Source organism: Sitophilus oryzae, unplaced genomic scaffold (genome assembly GCF_002938485.1).
Source record: "Sitophilus oryzae breed Bouriz unplaced genomic scaffold, Soryzae_2.0 scaffold_1111_pilon_pilon, whole genome shotgun sequence".
In the NCBI taxonomy this organism is placed as follows: domain Eukaryota; kingdom Metazoa; phylum Arthropoda; class Insecta; order Coleoptera; family Curculionidae; genus Sitophilus; species Sitophilus oryzae.
In genome coordinates this window covers 30,119-55,007 of record NW_022145740.1, presented here as the reverse complement: position 1 = coordinate 55,007, position 24,889 = coordinate 30,119, and the positions used below count along the sequence as shown (strand labels likewise).

Here is a 24,889-nt window from a genome sequence, read left to right as displayed (position 1 = left end):
AGTGTTATTTCCTTTTTCAGGGTGTTCCAAGCCCCTGATCTGACAATTCTCCCATTACAGATTCAGTTAGTGACCATTCTAATCATTGTCGCATTGGCATATCTACCAATGACAATGTGCAGTGGTGTTAAATTTAGAATGACCTCCATTGCTGCTGTTGGACAGGTTCTCATGGCTCCTGTGATGCAAACGCATGCTAGTCTCTGGACTTTGCACAGGTTTAGCCTTGCCGTCCATTGCTCTAGTTTTGTGTACCAGGCAACTGCTCCATAAGTAATCAAGGGTCTTACTATCATGGTATACATCCAGCGCAAAATGTTAGGGAAGCAGCCCCATCTATTTCCGGCCAGTCTTCTGCATATCATGAGTGCCTTTGTGGCTTTGCTGGTAGTGTTCTTAATATGCCTGTTCCACAGGAGTTTACTGTCCAGGGTTATTCCCAGATATTTAACTTCCTGTGATGGCAGTATTTCTTTTCCATCTAGTTGGATTCTTTTCAAGTTTTTCAGACTTCGCTTTCTGGTGAATGGCACTAGAAATCTCCTTTATAGCTAGCCATAGCTCTTGTGAAGTTTGTGGTGGAATATGACGACGACAAACAGCTCTTTTAAGTTTATCGCACAAATATATTCGATTGGATTGAGGTTGAGACTACCAGGAGGCCATTCCAATTTTCGTAGTCCAACCTCATCCAGGTACTCGTTAACTACTGGCATTATCATGCATCAGTCATCAGTATAAACTGACTTCCAATGAAAGGAGCAAATGGGAAGACAACTTCTTGGAGGGCATCCTTAATATAACGGTGGGCATTGAAAGCTCTATTTTCAACAAATTCAAGATTGTAAAAATATGAGTACTTTATTTAAAAATGTGTAGCTCATAGAAGAATAGAGATAATAGGATAATTCAAAAAATGAAATGTTAGGAATGTACAGGAAAGTACTTTTTATCCAAAATGCCCGCCCCATTTTTTCCACAGGGTATTTTGAATTTATTGCAAAAAACGAAGTTTTGATTTACCCCGGTATAAACCCACCTAACCGAAATATATAAGCCATTAAAATAATAAAAAATAATGCCAACAAATTTATTTACAAATTAATACCATAATCATAAAAATCGTATTACAAATTCAAAAATTATGCAACATCAAACTTAGTCAAAATTTTAGGGTGGCGGAATGTTGTGTCAGGGAGTTTATTTTTAATAGAAGAATATAATAATCGCGACTAATAAAGGACATGAAAAAACAACATTATACACGGTGTCCCATATAAAGATGCACACTACAGGGATCTCATCAACCTAAAGATTTAGAGTTAGGGTGAATGAGCATCAAAGTGCGCAGAAATTCTGATCAAGCTGGCCGCCATCCCCCTACCCTTGCAAAAACTACCCTTTCCGCTTTTCCAAATAATTTTTCAGTATCACCATTTGATTTAGGGTCAAAATTTATGGCAGAGGATTTTTTTTCCAAATTTTTTCTCGTTTTTTAAGCCTACAATTTCAAAATAACCGTTTTATAAATTCACCCTTTTAGTGCCCCTAAATCCCTTAATATGCATTTTCCACCCTCTACTTATAGGAACTTTTTTTACTATTTTTAGGAGCACTATCACCCCCCGATTTTTTTATATATTTTGTATATTGAGTTGTGTTCTCATTCTTCTTCAGGACCTCAAGCGAATATTCATAATTTCGGCCATCTTCAACAAAATCAATGACTTTTGTACAGTCTTTGACACTAAGAACCATAATATTCAATCCTACACTCACCAAAGCCACCTCGTCAATATGAAGAATAACGTCAAAAAGGAATGATAACTGGAATGGAACTTTAGTTTCGGAGATATAAATTTAATCGGACCTTTTTAAAAAAACTAATTTTATTTTTCAGAAACTATTAGAGACAGAGTTTACCAAAAATGCTTTTTATAACTACTAGCGGGTAAATGAATTTCTAGATATATTACAATTTTTTTTGGAACTTTGGTTTCGGAGATATAAATTTAATCGGACCTTTTTAAAAAAATTAATTTTATTTTTCAGAAACTATTAGAGACAGAGTTTACCAAAAATGCTTTTTATAACTACTAGTGGGTAAATGAATTTCTAGATATATTACGAATTTTTTTGGAACTTTAGTTTCGGAGATATAAATTTAATCGAACCTTTTTAAAAAAAATAATTTTATTTTTCAGAAACTATTAGGGACAGAGTTTACCAAAAATGCTTTTTATAACTACTAGTGGGTAAATGAATTTCTAGATATATTACGAATTTTCTTGGAACTTTAGTTTCGGAGATATACATTTAATCGGATATTTTCAAAAAAAATAATTTTATTTTTCAGAAACAATTAGAGACAGATTTTACCAAAAATGCTTTTTATAACTACTAGTGGGTAAATGAATTTCTTGATATATTACGAATTATTTTGGAACTTTAGTTTCGGAGATATACATTTAATCGAACCTTTTTAAAAAAAATAATTTTATTTTTCAGAAACTATTAGGGACAGAGTTTACCAAAAATGCTTTTTATAACTACTAGTGGGTAAATGAATTTCTTGATATATTACGAATTTTTTGGAACTTTAGTTTCGGAGATATAAATTTAATCGAACCTTTTAAAAAAATTAATTTTATTTTTCAGAAACTATTTGGGACAGAGTTTACCAAAAATGCTTTTTATAACTACTAGTGGGTAAATGAATTTCTAGATATATTACGAATTTTCTTGGAACTTTAGTTTCGGAGATATACATTTAATCGGATATTTTCAAAAAAAATAATTTTATTTTTCAGAAACAATTAGAGACAGAGTTTACCAAAAATGCTTTTTATAACTACTAGTGGGTAAATGAATTTCTTGATATATTACGAATTTTTTTGGAACTTTAGTTTCGAAGATATAAATCTAATCGAACCTTTTTAAAAAAATTAATTTTATTTTTCAGACACTATTAGGGACAGAGTTTACCAAAAATGCTTTTTATAACTACTAGTGGGTAAATGAATTTCTAGATATATTACGAATTTTCTTGGAACTTTAGTTTCGGAGATATACATTTAATCGGATATTTTCAAAAAAAATAATTTTATTTTTCAGAAACAATTAGAGACAGAGTTTACCAAAAATGCTTTTTATAACTACTAGTGGGTAAATGAATTTCTAGATATATTACAAATTTTCTTGGAACTTTAGTTTCGGAGATATACATTTAATCGGATATTTTCAAAAAAAATAATTTTATTTTTCAGAAACAATTAGAGACAGATTTTACCAAAAATGCTTTTTATAACTACTAGTGGGTAAATGAATTTATAGATATATTACGAATTTTTTTGGAACTTTAGTTTCGGAGATATAAATTTAATCGGACCTTTTTAAAAAAATTAATTTTATTTTTCAGAAACTATTACAGACAGAGTTTACCAAAAATGCTTTTTATAACTACTAGTGGGTAAATGAATTTATAGATATATTACGAATTTTTTTGGAACTTTAGTTTCGGAGATATAAATTTAATCGGACCTTTTCAAAAAAAATAATTTTATTTTTCAGAAACAATTAGATACAGAGTTTACCAAAAATGATTTTTATAACTACTAGTGGGTAAATGAATTTCTAGATATATTACAAATTTTCTTGAAACTTTAGTTTCGGAGATATACATTTAATCGGATATTTTCAAAAAAATTAATTTTATTTTTCAGACACTATTAGGGACAGAGTTTACCAAAAATGCTTTTTATAACTACTAGTGGGTAAATGAATTTCTAGATATATTACGAATTTTCTTGGAACTTTAGTTTCGGAGATATAAATTAATCGGACCTTTTTAAAAAAATTAATTTTATTTTTCAGAAACTATTAGAGACAGAGTTTACCAAAAATGCTTTTTATAACTACTAGTGGGTAAATGAATTTCTAGATATATTACGAATTTTTTTGGAACTTTAGTTTCGGAGATATACATTTAATCGGATATTTTCAAAAAAAATAATTTTATTTTTCAGAAACAATTAGAGACAGATTTTACCAAAAATGCTTTTTATAACTACTAGTGGGTAAATGAATTTCTTGATATATTACGAATTATTTTGGAACTTTAGTTTCGGAGATATACATTTAATCGAACCTTTTTAAAAAAAATAATTTTATTTTTCAGAAACTATTAGGGACAGAGTTTACCAAAAATGCTTTTTATAACTACTAGTGGGTAAATAAATTTCTTGATATATTACGAATTTTTTTGGAACTTTAGTTTCGGAGATATAAATTTAATCGAACCTTTTTAAAAAAATTAATTTTATTTTTCAGACACTATTAGGGACAGAGTTTACCAAAAATGCTTTTTATAACTACTAGTGGGTAAATGAATTTCTAGATATATTACGAATTTTCTTGGAACTTTAGTTTCGGAGATATACATTTAATCGGATATTTTCAAAAAATAATTTTATTTTTCAGAAACAATTAGAGACAGAGTTTACCAAAAATGCTTTTTATAACTACTAGTGGGTAAATGAATTTCTTGATATATTACGAATTTTTTTGGAACTTTAGTTTCGAAGATATAAATCTAATCGAACCTTTTTAAAAAAATTAATTTTATTTTTCAGACACTATTAGGGACAGAGTTTACCAAAAATGCTTTTTATAACTACTAGTGGGTAAATGAATTTCTAGATATATTACGAATTTTCTTGGAACTTTAGTTTCGGAGATATACATTTAATCGGATATTTTCAAAAAAAATAATTTTATTTTTCAGAAATAATTAGAGACAGAGTTTACCAAAAATGCTTTTTATAACTACTATTGGTAAATGAATTTCTAGATATATTTCGAATTTTTTTGGAACTTTAGTTTCGGAGATATAAATTTAATCGAACCTTTTTAAAAAAATTAATTTTATTTTTCAGACACTATTAGGGACAGATTTTACCAAAAATGCTTTTTATAACTACTAGTGGGTAAATGAATTTCTAGATATATTACGAATTTTCTTGGAACTTTAGTTTCGGAGATATACATTTAATCGGATATTTTCAAAAAAAATAATTTTATTTTTCAGAAACAATTAGAGACAGAGTTTACCAAAAATGCTTTTTATAACTACTAGTGGGTAAATGAATTTCTAGATATATTTCGAATTTTCTTGGAACTTTAGTTTCGGAGATATAAATTTAATCGGACCATTTAAAGCCGTTCGCTTTTAGTTCTATAGGGGGAGGTCGCAAAGTAATAGTGATTATAAATTTCTTGACGGTTATCTTTAGTTATTAATTAGACTATTATATATACCAGGTGGTACACCGGTGCTGGAAACATAGGAAATCCTATGAAAATGTTTAACTGTCTAAATATTTCCTCCCTGGTTGATTTTACAGCAAAGTCTTAAACAGGTTTATTAAACGTCGGCGTATGCTGAATAACCATGTCAAATTTGAACAGTTTTTGAAAAGCGGTTTTTAATTAATAGAAAAACTGCAGTTACCTTTAAATTAAAACTTGAACAGATAACAATACAAAACCAGGCAAATGTCAATGTACCGTAAGTTGTCAAGCTATGATTGAATTCTACTTTTTGTACTATCTACGCTGCTATATTACAGTACAGAGAATAAGTGTGCCCGATATGCATTTTTGTAATTTAAAACTTGTTCAAATTAGATAAAAGCTTAGTGTTTGGGAAATATAATTTGACAATGATAAAATTATAAGTTGACAACTTAAGGTATGTTGGCATTTACCTGGTTTTGCATTATTACCTGTCTGGTTTTAATTTATAAATAGATGAAAAATAGCCCAACATTTTTCAAATTTAGCATGTGTTTTCAGTAAACCCAGACCTTTAAAAAACCTACTTATATCTTCGCTGTAAACACAATAGGAGAGGCAATATTTGGACAGTTCAAAATTTGCATTATGTATATGTTACTGTAAATGTGCGAAATGCGGTAAAACCTAGGATTTACCGAAAGCAAGTGGTAGTAAAAACAAACCAACCCCACCAAATAACCACCTAACCAATGCATTAACACCCCCTAAATAACCAGGATAACCAATGCATTAACACCCTCCAAATAACCAGGCTAACCAATGCATAACACCCTCCAAATAACCAGGCTAACCTAATTAGTTACTGCTTTTGGTAAATCCTAGGTTTAGCGCGCTTATCCTAGGTTTTACCGCATTTCGGACATATACAGTAACATATACAAATGAATAATAATATTTTAATCAAGACGAACAAACAAAATAAATAAAATAACAAATATACATTTTCACAAGCCCAGTGGGCTAAAGTATGATTGTTTGCTTTTTGATAAAAATTCGATGTTTGCAAAATTTACAAATAAAAATTTCTTTTTACAATATTACTTATTTTGTACAATGTTTAATAAAAATATATGTGTGTATTAAATTTCTACATTTTCCTATTGCAAATAATTGATTTTATAATAAAATCAACTTGTATAAGGAAGAATTATGTCAAAAACAACATTTTATATACAACTTTTATTATTCGTTAGTATGGAGTCAACAATCAGTAATAACATCAAAATATATACATATACAAAAATAAACTGTGTATCTCAATAAATAATATACCTAACATAAATATCACTTTCCAACTATGTAAATGAAAAGTAAAATTTCCATAATTCCGACATCAATTTTTACAATATTTTATAGAGATGTGAAATGCGTTCTTGTTGATCTTCATCATTTATATTTCAATACCTATTTGTGTCATGCGGTATATTTTTGTGGTATAGCATCTTTTTACAATGTATACTTAAGTAAAGATATTTTGAACTATGGATTATGTAAATTTCACTTTTCAAGTACATATTTAAAGACCTGGAGCGTCTTCGTTACGGATATCGCTGGTCGAAATAGAGATCATTTTTCAGCTGAAAATAAGAATAAAACAGTATTAGCAAGTTTATAAAGTTTTAGGAGTATACCGGGTGTTGCATCGTCGGACGGGACATAGGAAATCCCATGTAAATTTTAATGGGGTCAATTATTGGCTTCCCTAATTATTGTAGAGAATAATTCTATTTATGTTTATTGAAGAGCACTAAAACCCATATTCAAAAGAATAACTTTAGATATTTTTGATTAGTTCGTTTACGAGTTATCGCCTATTTCTTTTTAAATATTTCTCCTTTCTTATTGCCCTGTATTTACTTATGAGCACCAGTCAAGGTAAAAGACAACTGTCAAATGAAGTTGTCATTTCAGAAATTTACCTATTTAGTGCTTTATTATTATTGAAAACTCTTTCCTATGTCGGAAATCTTAAAGATTTATAAATACATATTAATATGAATTAAAGTAAAATAAAGTAATCAATTACAAGGTTAATTATAGTATTATTACAATATTCAATAACTTATTAATTTAGGTACTATTAAATTGTTAGAACTTTAGGATTTAAGAAGATGTTCAAATATTCCTCCATCGACTGCTAGACAATAATCCAGGTGATCATAAAATTCTCTTCTTACATTCGCTAGTTGGTAAACTGAAATTCTATTGCATTCGGCAGAAATAGCATTTTTTAACTCGTCTAGATTTGGGTATTTTTTATCTTTGTATATCCTGTTTTTTAAATGGCCCCAGATAAAGAAATCATTTGGCGAAATATCAGGAGACCTTGCTGGCCAATTTACTGTATGATTTAGGCCAAACGTTTCCGTTAAGACTATTGTCTATATATTCCCGAAGAGCCAGGGTACTATGTGCCGGGCAGCCATCCATTTGGTACCAAACTTCCTGATTTTCCCTAGCGGCATCATGTAAAGCAGGTAAAATATGATTTTCGAGTAGTTCCAAATAATATTCTGCATTTAATTTTCGCGTAAGAAATAATGGCCCGATAATATTGTGTCCGAATATCCCTGCCCAAACATTTACTTTCTGTGGATATTGCGTTCTTGTTTCGACAAACCTGTGTTGGTTTCCTTTGTTCCAATTTCGATAATTTTGAAAATTGGGTTCATTATTTAAGGTAATCGTGCATTCGTCAGTGAAACATATGTTTTTTTAAAAATTCCCTATCCGTGTTTGCTCTTTCCATCATATCAAAACAAAACGCCTGCCGCCGTATTTCCTCCCCATCTCGTAGCTCCTGGTGCTTTCCATATTTGAAGGAATAGTATTTATGTCGTTTCAAAATTCGAAACGCTGTAGTGTGATCTATTCCTATTTCATCCTCAAGTTTCCTTGTGCTGATCTTTCCATCGTTCTCTTCCACGCACAATAAAACTTCTATCATTTCTTGCATCTTCTCTTTGTTCCTGCCTTGCTTCATATCTGCAGTTATATTTATTAGGGTACCTTTGGTCTCAAATCTCTGGATATTCCTTGCGATTGTAGATTTTCCAGGTATCGGTCTATTCATATACAGAGCAGCAAACATGTCCGACAACTTTTGATAACTATTTCCTTGATAATACCATTTAATCATCAATACTTTTTCTTCGGTAGTGTAATTCATGGCTAATATTTTCGATGTAGGTAAGGGAAATTAAAACAACTTTGGTTGCACGTCATCAATGACACCATGCGTCGTCTTATGGAATTTGCTGGTGGTCGTATTATGACGTGCAACCAAAGTTATTTTAATTTCCCTATATGAGTTTTTAATAATAATAATAAAGCACTATATAGATAAATTTCTGAAATGACTACTTCATTTGACAGTTATCTTTTACCTTGACTGGTGCTCATAAGTAAATACAGGGCAGAAAGGAGAAATATTTAAAAAGAAATCGGCGATAACTCGTAAACGAGCTAATCAAAAATATCTAAAGTTATTCTTTTGAATGTGAGTTTTAGTGCTCTTCAATAAACCTAAATAGAATTATTCTCTAAAATAATTAGGGAAGCCAATAATTGATCCCATTAAAATTTACATGGGATTTCCTATGTCCCGCTCGACGATGCAACACCCGGTATAGAGGGTACACGGTATAAGGTACACATGCAGGGTATTTAAGGGGATAATTCATGAACCTATTTTTAGAAAAAAAAAACTTTATGTGAATGTATGTCCTCTACTAACACCAAAATTATTATAAAAATAACCAAAAAATGTAATACCATTTTACCAGATTTATGTTTTGTCTCGGTTAGCGGGGCAATTAGTTCCCAATCAGCAATCAGAAAATACTAAAATAATTATGCGATTCTAATTAAAAGTCAACTGGAAATCTGGGACAATTATTTTTAAAGCATGCCCTTCGATATCCTAATAGACCTAATACAAAGAAGGTCAAATATTTAGGTCAATTGGCATAGCCAAAAAGGATAATCTTTCCATCGGCATCGGATAATTTTTAATGAATCAAAAAATAGGTTAAATATATAAAAAACCAACCGGTTCAATTTAATTTAAAATGTTGTTACATCTCTAATTCCATAAAAATACTAAATAAAGCTATGTTAGACTAAAACTAAATGCCAGAAACAATAATTTATATATATTTTGATACTAATTATTGTATTATAATAAAACGATATATTAAAATTAATTCACCCATATTATGGGACTGAAATAGAGACAATTCATGCTTGGTAACATATTGCTTTAGTTTCCTGTAGCAATAATACGCTTCGGGATCAGACGTTGTGTTGCGTTAAGTCAATAAGCAGGGAAGTGATATATGCTAATGACCTAATTGAAATTAATTGCCCTCAGCAATTGCATATTTATTTGTTTGTAAATTTATACAAGATTTTTTAAATTAAATTGTCAACGAAAACACTAAATATATGCAACATGCACTTTTTATACACTGCTCAAAAACCATCTGACAAAAAATTCCACACTGCGGCACAATTATTGATCATCCTTATGTAAAATGACCTCCTGTATACAAATATAAACTCCGTTTTCCTCCACAACTCTTTCTTTTTGGGGGAAACATCCCTACCTATTTCTACTGCCTTTCGATAGTTTGGTTAGATGAATTTGGCTTTGGAAATGGATTTGACTTCTAAATTGTTATTTCTGTGACATTAGAGATTATAACTGTTCTGAAAACATATGAACTTTCGTAGGAAGAGCGGTAGGCTTTTTTAAAGGATGTAGTTCCGCTCAAATTGTAATAAAATCAGTAAACGTTATCGATTTATCTGTTTTGTTTATCGCATTTTTTACTTATTTTTGACATATATTTCAGCTTCCATCCCTAGTAGGTAATCAAGTTATAAATGTATAACAACATATACAGCAACATGCGTTGTTATCTAAAAGTATAATGGTTGCGCCTCAAATGTGGCTCACCTCTATAACTTTTTGATTTTTTCAGATAAAGAAACAAGAATTGGTATGTTAGTATATGACATAAATTAAGATTGATTGAGGTACCCAATTGTTTTGTGTCACTTCCTGTTTCACTGGAAATGACTACAACTTTTAATTTTTAAACGGGACCCTCGGTATTTTTTACTTTATTTATTAGAACGTGACACTCTGAATAAAATGACACATTATACGTCAACTTTTGACATTTTTGAATATGGTTTATTTGAAATCGTAACATGCGATTCATAACGACAATTTGACTCGAAATACCAAGTGTGTGGTACTAAATAATTCGTAAAAAATGATTTTTCCAAATATGCTAATGAGCCATGTCGTTACATTTGAAAAAATTGAGATATGATTAAAAATACGATTTGGACATGTTTTAACCGGCCAGGACAGGACATTAAAAACTAAACGAAACGAATTAGTGCTTTTAACACAGACATAACACTCTAAATTAAAATTTAAAATATAATGTTTTTAAAGCGAATAATGTCAAAAATTGACATATGATGTGTCGTTCTATTTTAAGTAGCGATGGGAACTATCGAATGAATTAGATTATCGAATGGTTACTGAATGAATGATTTCAACTATCGAATGGTTTTATTCGAATAAAATCATTCATTCATTTGTATACTGAAGCATATGTGACAACCTCGCCGTGCGACTAAATGGTTATCGTTGAGCCACGACTATCGAATGCTTTTGATAAATGAAATTTAGTATTCGTTTGATTTTTGTGTGTGTGAGTGCATTATTAGTTCTTCCAAATTTTTATAACTTCGCCTTATAAATACTGTGCTATTTTTGCGTTTATTAAAATATTTAAAATACTAAAATAGTAGTTTTTTTTAATTGACGATTGTGTGCGTGTGCAGGTGGTCAAAATTTTTCCGAAAATTTGTGTGATTTTCCGTAGCCCGATCTTTCAATTATTTTATTTTATATGGTATATGGTCTATTTTTTAATGGGAAATTTTGAGAAGTAGCAATTTTTAAGAGAGATGAGATGAACTTAGAATTAATTTTAAAAATACATATTTGTATTTTAGATGTTTTAATAATATGAATTGGTTGAACTTAATAATCATATTTAAGTAATGTAGTTAAGTAAATGGTTATCGAACTCAAACTATGGGATGAGAAAATTAAATTAAAAGTTTTACACTTGCCAATTTTTTTAAAAAAATAACGATGTTTGTATTTTGTTTATGCTAATTCTCTTACATGTAGTTTTTTGCGAAGAAATATTTCATTTATTTTTTAAAGTAAATGCCAGTAAATATTATTTTTAAATAGTAATATAAAGTACCTAATATAAATAATTTTGATTTCTATTTTTTTATTTATATTTTCCTTCCATTACACTGCATGCTTAGAAAATTAATAAATGCTTATATTTCATGATTTTAAAGTTTGTTGTTAATATAACAAATTAGTTCTGTAATTATTATTATTTATAAACCAACGTTGCCACACACAAAACATTTAAAGACCATATTATTTTTAAATAGGATTTAATATAAATAATTTTGACATCTAATTTGTTGTTTATATTTTGCTACTACGTAAAGAAAATGTTTATATTAAATTATTTTAAATTTTGTTGTTAATAGGTATAACAAATTATTTTACTGTTATTATTATTTTTTATTAAACCAGTCTTAGCTTAAAAACATTAAAAATCATTTTCCTACATCGAAAATAACAAGTATTATTGCAGTGTAACAACAGAATATTAATAAAAAAAATGCAAAATATATAGACATACTATCTCTAACTAACTAAAGCCAAACAATAATATTCTTTGCTAATATCAACTAATACCAATATATGGCAACAGCGCCCTTCGTAATGTATTTTCTGTGTAAATACTAGCACCTCAATAAAAAAAAATAATGTGTCCTTATCTTTATATGACTCCGCAAAAAAATCAAAGATGCCGGCTTCTTTCATAAGCATTGCCACCGACCGCTGTCGGGTTTCTCGGAAAGAAACCTACGTCGCCGGGCGACAACTAAAATCCAGTTAATATTTTATTATAATCGATCCTGACGAATAAATGAATTTCATAAATGAATGAATTTTATAAATGAATGGTTTTTGCTGCCGAATTACTAAAATACAATATTTCAAGGCAGATGACGCATCTATTCGATAATTTTTATTCGAATAGTTTTCAACGAATGTTTTTTTACTAGCTATCGAATTATTCGAATGAATTGCAACTATCGAATGTTTCGATAGTATTCATTCGATAGTTCCCACTACTAATTTTAAGTATCATTTTTTATCGAATAAAGTATAAAAATACAGAGGGTGCCATTTAAAAATTAAAAAGTTGTAGTCATTTCCAGTGAAACACGAAGTGACAGAAAAGAATTGGAGAAAAAATACTAACATTCCAAATGGCGTTTTTTTATCTGAAAAAAATAAAAAAGTTATAGAGGTAAGCCAATTTTGAGACGCATCCGGTATATATAAATTATAATAAATTTTGCGAGAAAAATTATTACCAAAAGCAATATACCATATAATTTGGATATATCATCATACGTATTATGAGCTTTTCTTGATGTGATGAACACTGATACATTTATCTTATATAACATGTCTCTTGAGATGAATTTCCTTCGCAGACACCTGGACTTGAAGCACACTGAAAGTTTAAGAGCAATCTCGGATGAACACGAGGAAAGGTTCCATCAAGACATCGCTAAGCTGGAGAAGAGATTTTCAGGTAAATAGAATGCAAGCATGTTGGCGGAGTACTGGTAAAGAAAACAGAAGCTATATTTGGAATCAAAACGTCATTTTACATAAGAACAGGAACTGTGCCAGGGTTCGCAAATTTTTTTGATATTGCTGTCTATTGTCATTTTTCTTTTATAAAAAATGTACTGAACTCAGTCAAACCTACCCTGATTTCCCTGAAGGCGGCCTCTGACGGGAAATCGTTCAAATAGTAGTTGTAGGACCTATTCGATGGCCAGTACTGTGGGAACCTCTCCCTCGCCGTCAGTGGCCAGTCTACGTAGAAGCTGAGGGGCCGATATATCCTGTAGTGGTAGTAGAACTTGGCGTCGGGCCAGAACGACCACTCATAGCCCTGACTGATCGGGTTTCTTAAGTAGGTAAGCATTTTTTCTAAAACAAATTAGTGGTTAATAATTGTAATAGTGCTATTTCGAAGAGTACTCTTTAAGTACCTGAAACCTAGGGAGGTAATAGTTCTATTGTTTAGATTAAAATGGAGATTTTTCTTAATTTATTTGTATTTATAAATAACTCAAAAATAAGTTTCAATTGCTCAAATTCTATTACTTTTTATAGTAATATCATTAAGTTAGATTAGATACTTCAAGGTAGCTATCGACTTGATCCACTGCGACTTTTTCTGATCTATTGTGGTCTTCTTCTGGTCCCTAGCTTACATTGTTCAGTCAAACTCACCGACCAGTACTAGACTTGACCATAACCAAGAATAAGCACTTGCAGTCTTTCTTCACGTTTAAGAAATTACTTATTTGCAAAGAAATATTGTTTTAATTTATTACTGAAGTGTTTTTTCGCCTAATGCATAAAATGTTAAAGAAAGAAATGCTGATTCAATATAATATATTGAAAAATAAATATTTTCGTCAGGAAATTTACTAATAATGTCTTTCTTTAAAGTTTTATTTGCACTGAATTTTTAAATACTATTTATTTATTTTATGTGTAGAAAGTGCCTCTAGTAAAAATCTATTAAATAATGCAAGACTTGCGAAAGTATTGTCCCTGCAAGACACTGTCATCACTGGTTCAAGTTCAGTTCAAAATCAAATTTTATGATAAAACTACTTCCATTATTAATGATTGTTATACTTCACATATCATAATAATTACCAATAAATAAATGATCACTTTATGCTTATACAAAGAAGCCAAAGCAAGAGTAATGATATATAAAACAACCCCAGAGTTCCCAACTGGCAAAGGAGTACGACAGGGAGATCGGATATCCCAAAGCTGTTTACAGAAACATTAGAAGAAATCTTGCGTCAACTGAACCAACAAAGGATTAAAAATAGATGAAAAAGGGTCTTGTGCAGAACAGGTCCCCACGAAATCGTGTTTTTTTTAATTTTTAATGTGGATCCCATAGTTAATGGAATGGTTTAAAAGAAAAAAATTTTTGGATGAACCACTTTTTCTACGAAAAAAAATAATTGAAAATTCCAAATTTTCACTACATTTCAATGCGAAAACTCCCTATTATAACCTTCATAAAGACGTAAAATACAAGGTTATGCACAGTGTTGCCATACTCACCCTGTGTAAAATCGACGAAAACGTTCTACTTTATATTCGTTTTTTTTACATTTAGTACGCACTTTAAGAACACGAAAAATTAAAAATATAATAAACGAGGCAAAACAAAAACACTATAAAAATAAATTGACAATAAAATCATTACACAGTATTTAGCACAATTGTTTAAAAATATATTTTTCCCGGATTTGTTCAGTAAGATTCCGAAATGGATGTGATCTGCGTACTTCCAAACACTCCCCACCAACCTAACCTAACCAATGCATTAACACCCCCAAATAACCAGGCTAACCAATGCATTAACACCCTCCAAATAACCAGACTAACCAATGCATTACCACCCTCCAAATAACCAGAATATCTAACCTAACCTAACCTAACCAATGCATTAACACCCCCAAATAACCAGGCTAACCAATGCATTAACACCCTCCAAATCACCAGGCTAACCAATGCATTAACACCCTCCAAATAATCAGGCTAACCAATGCATTACCAACCTCCAAATAACCAGCCTATCTAACCTAACCTAACCAATGCATTAACATCCCCAAATAACCAGGCTAACCAATGCATTAACACCCTCCAAATAACCATGCTAACCAATGCATTACCACCCTCCAAATAATCAGGCTAACCAATGCATTAACACCCCCAATAACCAGGCTAACCAATGCATTAACACCCTCCAAATAACCAGGCTAACCAATGCATTACCACCCTCCAAATAACCAGGCTAACCATTGCATTAACACCCTCCAAATAACCAGGCTAACCAATGCATTACCACCTTCCAAATAACCAGGCTAACCTAATTGAGCCTAATGACAAAACTTCATTGATTACGCGTCGAAAAACAGTATATATTAAAAAAACTTATATTTTCGTAGAACCTGAAAAATCCGCAAATTTTAATTGCTTTAAAATAATCCACACTAACGAATAAGCTACTAGACAGTTCAATTTTTGTTGCACTAAAGTGATAACTTATCGTTTTAAGTCCCTCCACAACAACTTTATTTCAGAAGAAAATCATATAAAGTAATTTTATTGACAACGTCGCAAATTCTATGCGAAGGCCATAGATGACATACCGATGATCGATTAACTGTCAATCGAAAAACTCATAAAATTGCTAGCTTGAGCTGATGTAAATAAATATATTTTCTTAATTTTTATGCTTACAAAGAAGATTCTTTACATTTTTGTGCTTAAATTAGATCATTCCACGTCTATATAAGGTAATAAAGTACTAATATGTGATGTTTTTACTGAATCCGTGTAGAAAATTTAACATATTTACTGTCCGTCGCCTGTACCTAAAATACGTTTTTTTGCCGCTTTTTAAAGATAAAACACATTCATCCAACAATTTTTATGCTTAAAAATATTCAGTTTAAGATAATCTTGCAAAAAAATCCCAAAAAAGTGTTAAATGCGTGGGGACCTATTGTGCACCAGAGCCGATGAAAAATATCTTAACTATCTCTGATTCGGTGATGACAGTCCTAATTGTCAATAGTCAGGAAGAACTACAACCACAAATTAAAGAACTAAATACAGCCAGCAATAAAGTTCGTCTTAAAATGAACTAGGAAATAATGAACTAGCGGAAATGAAAGACATTCTAGTAAATAACACAACACTGGAAATAGTAGAAGAATATATATATTTGGGACAACTAATACACTCGGGATAACACAACTCGGGATTTCTACTACCAGAAATCAACAGAAGAATTAAGTTATCATGGAGTACTTACGGAAGAAACTCAATCATATTTAACTCTAGAATGCCACTCTATCTAAAGAAGAAAACAATCGACCAATGTGTACTACCAGTCATGACCTATGCATGCGAAACCTGAACACTTAAAACGGAATCATAAGGAAACTGCAGGTCGCACAACGCTCAATGGAACGAAATATGCTGGGAATAACTAAGAGAGACCGTAAAAGAATAGAGTGGATACGACAAAAGACCCAAGTAATATATGTCATCCACAGAGTCAAATCCCTCAAATGGCAATAGGCAGAACACCTGGCAAGAAGAACGGACGACAGATGGACCACAAAAATTACAGAATGGTACCCACGAGGAATTAAGAGATCTAGAAGAAAACTGAACCTGAGATGGGACCATGATATTAGGAAATTAGCAGGAATAACTTGGGCCCACATAGCCACCAATAGACAACAATGAGCCCAACTACAAATAGAGTATGTGAGGGAGGCTATACCATAATTGGAAATGGTCGAATAAGCTGAAAATGTTGATGATGATGATGAAATGATCATATGACATATATTTAGAAGTATGAATTGAATAAACTGAACAAACTGAACTCTAAGAAATAATAAACAATGCAGGAAAACATTATATCGTTGACTTTAACGTCTCATAATAATAAAGTTATAAAAATATACCGGGTGTTGCATCGTCGGACGGGACATAGGAAATCCCATGTAAATTTTAATGGGGTCAATTATTGGCCTTCCTAATTATTTTAGAGAATATTTCTATTTAGGTATATTGAAGGGCACTAAAACCCACATTGAAAAGAATAACTTTAGATTTTTTTGATTAACTCGTTTACGAGTTATCGCCGATTTCTTTTTAAATATTTCTCCTTTCTTATGGCCCTTTATTTACTTATGAGCACCAGTCAAGGTTAAAGATAACTATCAAATGAAGTTGTCATTTCAGAAATTTACCTATTTCGTGCTTTATTATTGAAAACTCATTCCTACATCGGATATCTTAAAGATGTATTTATAAATACCAATTAATCTGAATTAAAGTAAAATAAAATAATCAATTACAAGGTTAATTATAGTATTATTACAATATTCAATAACTTATTAATTTAGGTACTATTAAATTGTTAGAACTTTAGGATTTCAGATATTCAAATATTCCTCCATCGACTGCTAGACAATAACCCAGGCGATCATAAAATTCTCTTCTTATGTTCGCTAGTTGGTAAACTGAAATTCTATTGCATTCGGCAGAAATAGCATTTTTTAATTCTTCGAGATTTGGGTATTTTTTATCCCTGTATATCCTGTTTTTTAAATGGCCCCAGAGAAAGAAATCATTTGGCGAAATATCAGGAGACCTTGCTGTCCAATTTACTGTATGATTTAGGCCAATAACGTTTCCGTTAAAACTATTGTCTAAATATTCCCGAACAGCCAGGGGGCTATGTGCCGGGCAGCCATCCATTTGGTACCAAACTTCCTGATTTTCCCTAGCCGCATCATGTAAAGCAGGTAAAATATGATTTTCGAGTAGTTCCAAATAATACTCTGCTTTAAATTTCGCGTAAGAAATAATGGCCCGATAATATTGTGTCTGAATATCCCTGCCCAAACATTTACTTTCTGTGGATATTGCGTCCTTGTTTCGACAAACCTATGTTGGTTTTCTTTGTTGCAATATCGATAATTTTGAATATTGGGTTCATTATTTAAGGTAAACGTGCATTCGTCAGTGAAACATATGTTTTTTAAAAATTCCCTATCCGTGTTTGCTCTTTCCATCATATCAAAACAAAACGCCTGCCGCCGTATTTCGTCCCCATCTCGTAGCTCTTGGTGCTTTTCATATTTGAAGGAATAGTATTTATATCGTTTCAAAATTCGAAACGCTGTAGTGTGATCTATTCCTGTTTCATCCTCAAGTTTCCTTGTGCTGATCTTTCCACCGTTCTCTTCCACGCACAATAAAAGCTCCAAGTCGGTATCATTTCTTGCATCTTCTCTTTGTTCCTGCCTTGCTTCATATCTGCAGTTATTTATTAGAGTACCTTTGGTCTCAAATCTCTGGATATTCCTTGCGATTGTAGATTTTCCAGGTATCGGTCTATTCGGATACAGAGCAGCAAACATGTCCGACACCTTTTGATAACTATTTCCTTCATAATACCATTTAATCGTCAATACTTTTTCTTCGGTAGTGTAATTCATGGCTAATATTTTCGATGTAGGTATGAGTTTTTAATAATAATAATAAAGCACTAAATAGCTAAATTTCTGAAATGACAACTTCATTTGACAGTTATCTTTTACCTTGACTGGTGCTCATAAGTAAATACAGGACCATAAGAAAGGAGAAATATTTAAAAAGAAATCGGCGATAACTCGTAAACGGGCTAATCAAAAATATCTAAAGTTATTCTTTTGAATGTGGGTTTTAGTGCTCTTCAATAAACCTAAGTAGAATTATTCTCTAAAATAATTAGGGAAGCCAATAATTGACCCTATTAAAATTTACATGGGAAATGCCTGAATGTCCCGCTCGACGATGCAACACCCGGTATAGTAACCAAACACATATTTCAAATAAAAAGTTACATCGTCTCGTTCAATAGAAAATTTAGATGTCATATTAACCTTAGATCTCTTAGGTACATAAATCATAAATTCATATGTCTAAAGATTTTCCTAACATAACATTATTAGATACAAATGTGGAATATATGTCACACTCGTGTAAGATTCATGAATTATTAAGCAGACCAAGCGCGTGAACTTTAAACTAAGAGGAAATAGAAAATATTTGAAAATTAAAGTGATATTTCTGGAATTCTGATCTTTTTCACTTCCAGAAAATCTCTAACAAATCAAAGAATTGTCTTTTCTTAAAACGACCTGGGATGACATGTGTGAATATATTTTTAATAATAAAAAAATTATGTGGCTCGTTTCTGGTGTTTCTTGTTTCTCGAGACTGGTGTCTCCTTGTAAGAATTTTTCAGTCGTTTTTACACAAAAATACCTCATCAATAATTAACATCTCCTTTTTTTTCAAGGGGGGTTCTATATTGGTGTACTAACAATCTTTAATCGTCAAATTAAATGGTAAAATCTTAAGAATTAAATGGTGCCACCATGTCTCAAATGTATCAGTCCTTAAAAAGCAAGCTGCAAAAGCGCTGAAGTCATGGTTACTAAACCCCGCTTAAGATGGGCTGACCACGTATGCAGGATGCAAGAAAACCGCCTACCGAAATCTCTTCTTTAAGGTGACCTTGTAGAGAGTAAGAGGAAACCGGGTAGACAACTCAAAAGATACAAAGATATTTTCCATGAAAACGCCTTGCGTAACCATCTCCTGATGCGTGTCAAATACTCGTCAACAGGTAATGGCAGTAAGTAAGTAAGTAACAATTTGAACAAGAGTTTTTTTTTTATATGTCTAATCGAATTTAGTATTATCATTGATTAATTTTTTAAAGTATATTGATCAATGTTCTTTTCAAAGTCTTATTATTTAATTTATTGACGATAATATATGATGATGAATTAGCTATGAACACATGTACAAAACGGCTTCTAAGAACAACAGAAATGCGAACACTGACCAATTACAGGATATACCTTATATGATCGGAAAAGAAATGAGGATATAAGTGAAACATGTGAAATACAGGATGTAGTAAGATGGACAAGAAACAGGAGAAGAGAGTGGAGAGACCATATGGACAAGATGTCAAACAACGGGTAGCGAAAATCGCTAAAGAGAAAAGACCTAACACGCCTCGACCGCCGGGGCGACCACCTATAAGATGGTATGAAAGCTGGTCTTCATCATCCCAACTGTTCTTAGGGTACCATTCGAGAAAAAACAGGACTTGGTCCTAACGTACGAAAGAGAAGAAGAAGTAGGTATGATAAAAATCAGCTAGAAAAGGTGTGAACACTCCACTACTGCACCAGAACCGTTCCGCTTCACAAGTGGGAACCAATTTAAAACTCAAGAACCTGGAAGACTCCATGCGTAACCTGGAATGGAAATCCTCCAACGGTCAATACACTTGAAGAAATTTCTCAAAACTTACCACCGAGAACAATCAAAGGGATTTCTTGATTTAAGTAAGAACAATCTTCAAATTGTCGCCAACGAACACCTCAGTAGATTGAAGCTAAGGAAAAAGACGAAAGCAGATTCTGTGGGGAAAATGTGGAAACACCAGAACACTTCATCACTGAGTGCGCCGAGACAACAACCACATTCATGCCATAAACTTTGGTACGACTGATATCGGAGTTGGAGAACTAGCCTCTGTGAAGCCGTTTTAGATACTGGCTTTTGTCAAAGCCCTGAGACTGTATGATGAGTTATAACTCGTTATAATTCAAGAAAGGGGACAAACAATAGATTTGTAAGGTCGCGATGATTAACTCTCCTCTTAAACAGTCTACATTCTACAACTCAGAAGAACAACTCTTGAATGATCAGTATAAACAGGCATGGCAATCACATAATATATGACGGCTATACTTGTTGATATACCTGGAATAAAAGTGCTAAGAGTCACGACAATTTATTAAATACGCAAATCCAATATTCAGAACAACTAAAATTCCAACCAATACTAACAACTATTGAAAATTGCCAAATAAAATGGTATGGACATTACAAAAAAAAAAGACTGAACAAGGAGGGACCAGCAAAAAATATATGGGAAGCAAAAAGGCACGAAAAGAGGAAAAGGGTAGACCTATAACTACTTGGTACCAACATATTGCAAAAATACTTAAAGCTAAAGGGATCAGCAGCACCGAAGTAGCAGTCATCACAATGGATAAGAAGATTTTTTTATTTATACACCCAGATGCAGAAAAAAACGCAACGGGGAAATGTTGGTCAAATTTAAAGTGTTATATTTTTGTTATTTTACTTATACAGTGTGGTATTTTTGTTATTTTGTTTATACAGAAAAAAACGCAACGGGGAAATTTTGGTCAAATTTAAAGTGTTGTATTTTTGTTATTTTTAGCCTTAGTTTCATGAATTTTTTAGCAAGCTGTATATAATTATGTCAACTTTAATTCGTAAACTCAGTTTTTTATAAACTTTAGTATTTGGCATATTATACAGGGTTAATTGAGGGGTTGTTTTTTACCCTAACTTTAAAACACCCTGTGCAATAATTTGAACGTTTAACGAAAATGAACTTGCCACCAACAATTGCAATTTTTTCAATTATCATTTCTTTTTGAAGTTATTTTCAATATGACAATGCGGCATTGTTGATTATTGTAAACTATATACTACTATGTACTGCCCATAATGTTCGACGTTTGCAAAATGCTTGGCAGGAGGGCTGGGGGTCGCAAAGCGGTACCAGCTTTATTAAATAAACTTCACTTGGTCCTTAAAGAAGAATAGGAAAACATAACCCAATATGACATTTATATGATTATGCAGCCTATTGAGGCTGCATAATCATATAAACATATAAACAATGTCATTGGACAGTATGAACGGACCTCTACAGGCAGTTATCGCTGCCAAGGGAAACAATACAAAGTATTACGGTACTTTTTACATTTTTTTCTGTTTGTATACTTGAGCATTACAGACGTTTTCTTTAATATTGTTAGTTCTGTTATCTTTATCAGAGGCGCCGACTGCGTGGGGCTGGGGTGCTCTAGCACCCACGAGAAAAAAACAGTGGGTGCGGAGCACCCACGAACATAAACGCCAAAATTAGTCAGTTTAGCAACTTTAAGCGACACTTATCCACTGCAAGGCAAGAGGTTGCTCAACTGTAGAAAGTCCTTTGGAAAATGCACGATGCGCGATGCACTGATGAAAAAGTTCCACAGTATAATCTGTGACAGTATGATTACTGTAGTTTTTCGAAGAAATAAATTCTAAGTAAGTTCTCTCGTCAATTCTTAGGTAGTTAACTACTCCTGTTTTGCCACTTTTAAATCGGCAAGGAAATTGATATGGGAATAATTATTTCCTTTAAGTAGCCAATCTTTGGTCCATTTGTTTCTATTAACTAATCGTTGCTTTTCTGCCTTTTCTTTATTGCACCAGCCAGCAAAATGCAAAACAGAACTGTATCTCGAGAGGCGATTTTCACTTAGAAAAAAAGTGCTGAAGTGAGTGCGTCACTCAGTTCATTGTAGATAAAACTATACTATAAAACTAGGTGTGTGCGGCAGGCTGTAGTACAGGTTAATCTACGCAAACTGGACAGCACAGTTTCTCTGTGTTAAACTGAGTCTGGACTAATCTGAGTCTGTGTGGGCTCCAAAAGTGTTTAGAGATTAGAGTTTATATATCTATCTATCTATGATAATTGTAATTGTTATAAATTGGAAGCGAATTTTCAACTACTTTAGGAATGGCAAAAATTTATTTGGCTTTTGGATTCTGAACAGTCCTAAAGCTCCGTCATAGAAAGCTGCTAGATAATGTTCAGAATCGGTAACATAGAACCTGAAGTATGTTGTGTTTATTTTCGAGAATTTTTAGTTTTGATGGATAAATTTGTTGATCGAAACCCTAAGCTGTCCAATCCCGAATATCCTTCCACTATTTTCTCAGCAATTTATAACTTCACTCATTTTGTATCTTTATATAAACTACAGTATCTGTCTGTTTTACTATCTGCCCTTACACGATTGTAATGGGTATCATTATTATCGTATGATCGAAAAAAACGGCGTTCAGTTGGCTGGGAAATGACGATCAATAACATTTCCCATGTAAATTTACATATAAAATGACATATGAATGCGATCTTTATTTCACAGTCTGACGCCGTTTTTTTCATCGTACGGTATATTCTCAAATTGGTATCTGCACTAAAAAATTATTTCTACATAACTCAAATTATACTCAATAGGATTGTAAAAATTACATAAACACTTTTTACATATTACATATGTAAAAAAGTGTTAAATACAACAAATGTAACAATCTGGAAATTTATTACATTTACTTATATCTGATGAGCACCCACGAGGTTTTATAAAACTCGGCGCCCCTGATCGTTATTAATGTTTATTAAAACCCGGGCTGTATCGTTAGTCTTTAACGTTTTTTCTTTAATTTAGTATAGAGTATCCAATGCAGCGTATTATGACGTTACGGCAATAATAGTAACCAAAACCATCTCATCATATTAAAAAATTACATCAAAAAGTAATCATATAATTGAAAAAATTGCAAATCGATCGTGATCAGTTCATTTCTCTTTTAAAAATTAACCAAAGCATATATTGATATGAAAATATACATACGAAATTATTGCACAGGGTGTTTTACGATTATGGTAAAAAACAACCCTTCGATTAACCCTGTATAATATGCCAAATACTAAATTTATAAAAAACTAAGTTTACGAATTTAAGTTGATATAATTTTACGGCTTGCTAAAAAATTCATGAAAATAGGGCTCAAAATAACAAAAATATAACACTTTAAATTTGACCAACAATTTCTACGTTGCTTTTTTTGCATGAGTGTAGAAACAAGAAGTAGCTACTAGAAACCTACACCTTTGGATAGAAAACCTTCGATGCTAAAAACGATAACAATAAAACAATACGATGATAAAAATAATGAAAAAATGAATTGAGATGCATATTTGAATGGCATGGCTTAAAATGGTGTCAAAAATATTAAATTAAAGAAATATCTCTATTTTTAACTTCTTCGTTTACTTTAACAATGTAAATATTTAGATCAATAATAATTAATAACATTGGACTTACCTTCGAAATCCAAATGCTATCGAACCAATAAGAGTGTCAGCTGGTGTTCTTTCAATAGCCACCACTTAGGGTTTGGTGTTGCCACAACACTCGCGCTTGTATAAAGCGGTACGGTCTTGGATCCCCTCCAAAGTATTTCGGGACGTTTTTGCACCGCGCCGACAAAGTCAGTGTGAGTAATGCACATTCTGTTCCACGTTTAAACCGCCAATCGAATGGTCGGAATTCGGTGACGTGAGAACTCTAAAATTATCAACCGTCAAAATATTAATCGTATTTTTTCGGAAAAAGTATCGTTTTGAGAAAGTTTCCAGATGGGAGGAAGATGTCATTCATAAGTATCCGGTGATGATGCTATTTATAGGGTATCTATTAAACCAGTAAGAATGGAAGCTTTAGGAATGTGAATCTCATCAATAACATTAATTGTAAAAAAATGCCAAGGGGCGCAATGCGGTTCTTCTACAAGAAGTTGTAAGATCTCATGTAAAACCATGCATTTATTTTAGGTATTATGGATATTTAGTGTCTATTTAATACATGCTTATTAATTATGTTATCAATTAACATTTATGTTGACGGTATCAATACTATCTTGACTGACATCCTATTTCTATAATAATTATAATGAATATTCTACTAAATAAAATACTTTATTCTTTAGTGCAGTGTTTAGATTAAGTTTTTAATCAAAATAGTAGATTTATATTTT

General features: G+C 31.7%; 1 protein-coding gene and 1 long non-coding RNA gene across 8 annotated transcripts in view; both read right to left on the bottom strand.

The window, feature by feature from the left end:
* LOC115881689 (uncharacterized protein CG45076-like) overlaps positions 1 to 24,889 on the bottom strand; it is a gene marked incomplete at its 5' end in the record, with an annotated part of 225,172 nt that overhangs the window by 175,065 nt on the left and 25,218 nt on the right.
* Positions 6,520 to 24,335, bottom strand: LOC115881724. Its single transcript, XR_004050078.1, has 3 exons — positions 24,178 to 24,335; positions 13,263 to 13,489; positions 6,520 to 6,932 (listed from the first exon to the last, which is right to left on the bottom strand). It is a non-coding gene; the product is annotated as an uncharacterized LOC115881724 (long non-coding RNA).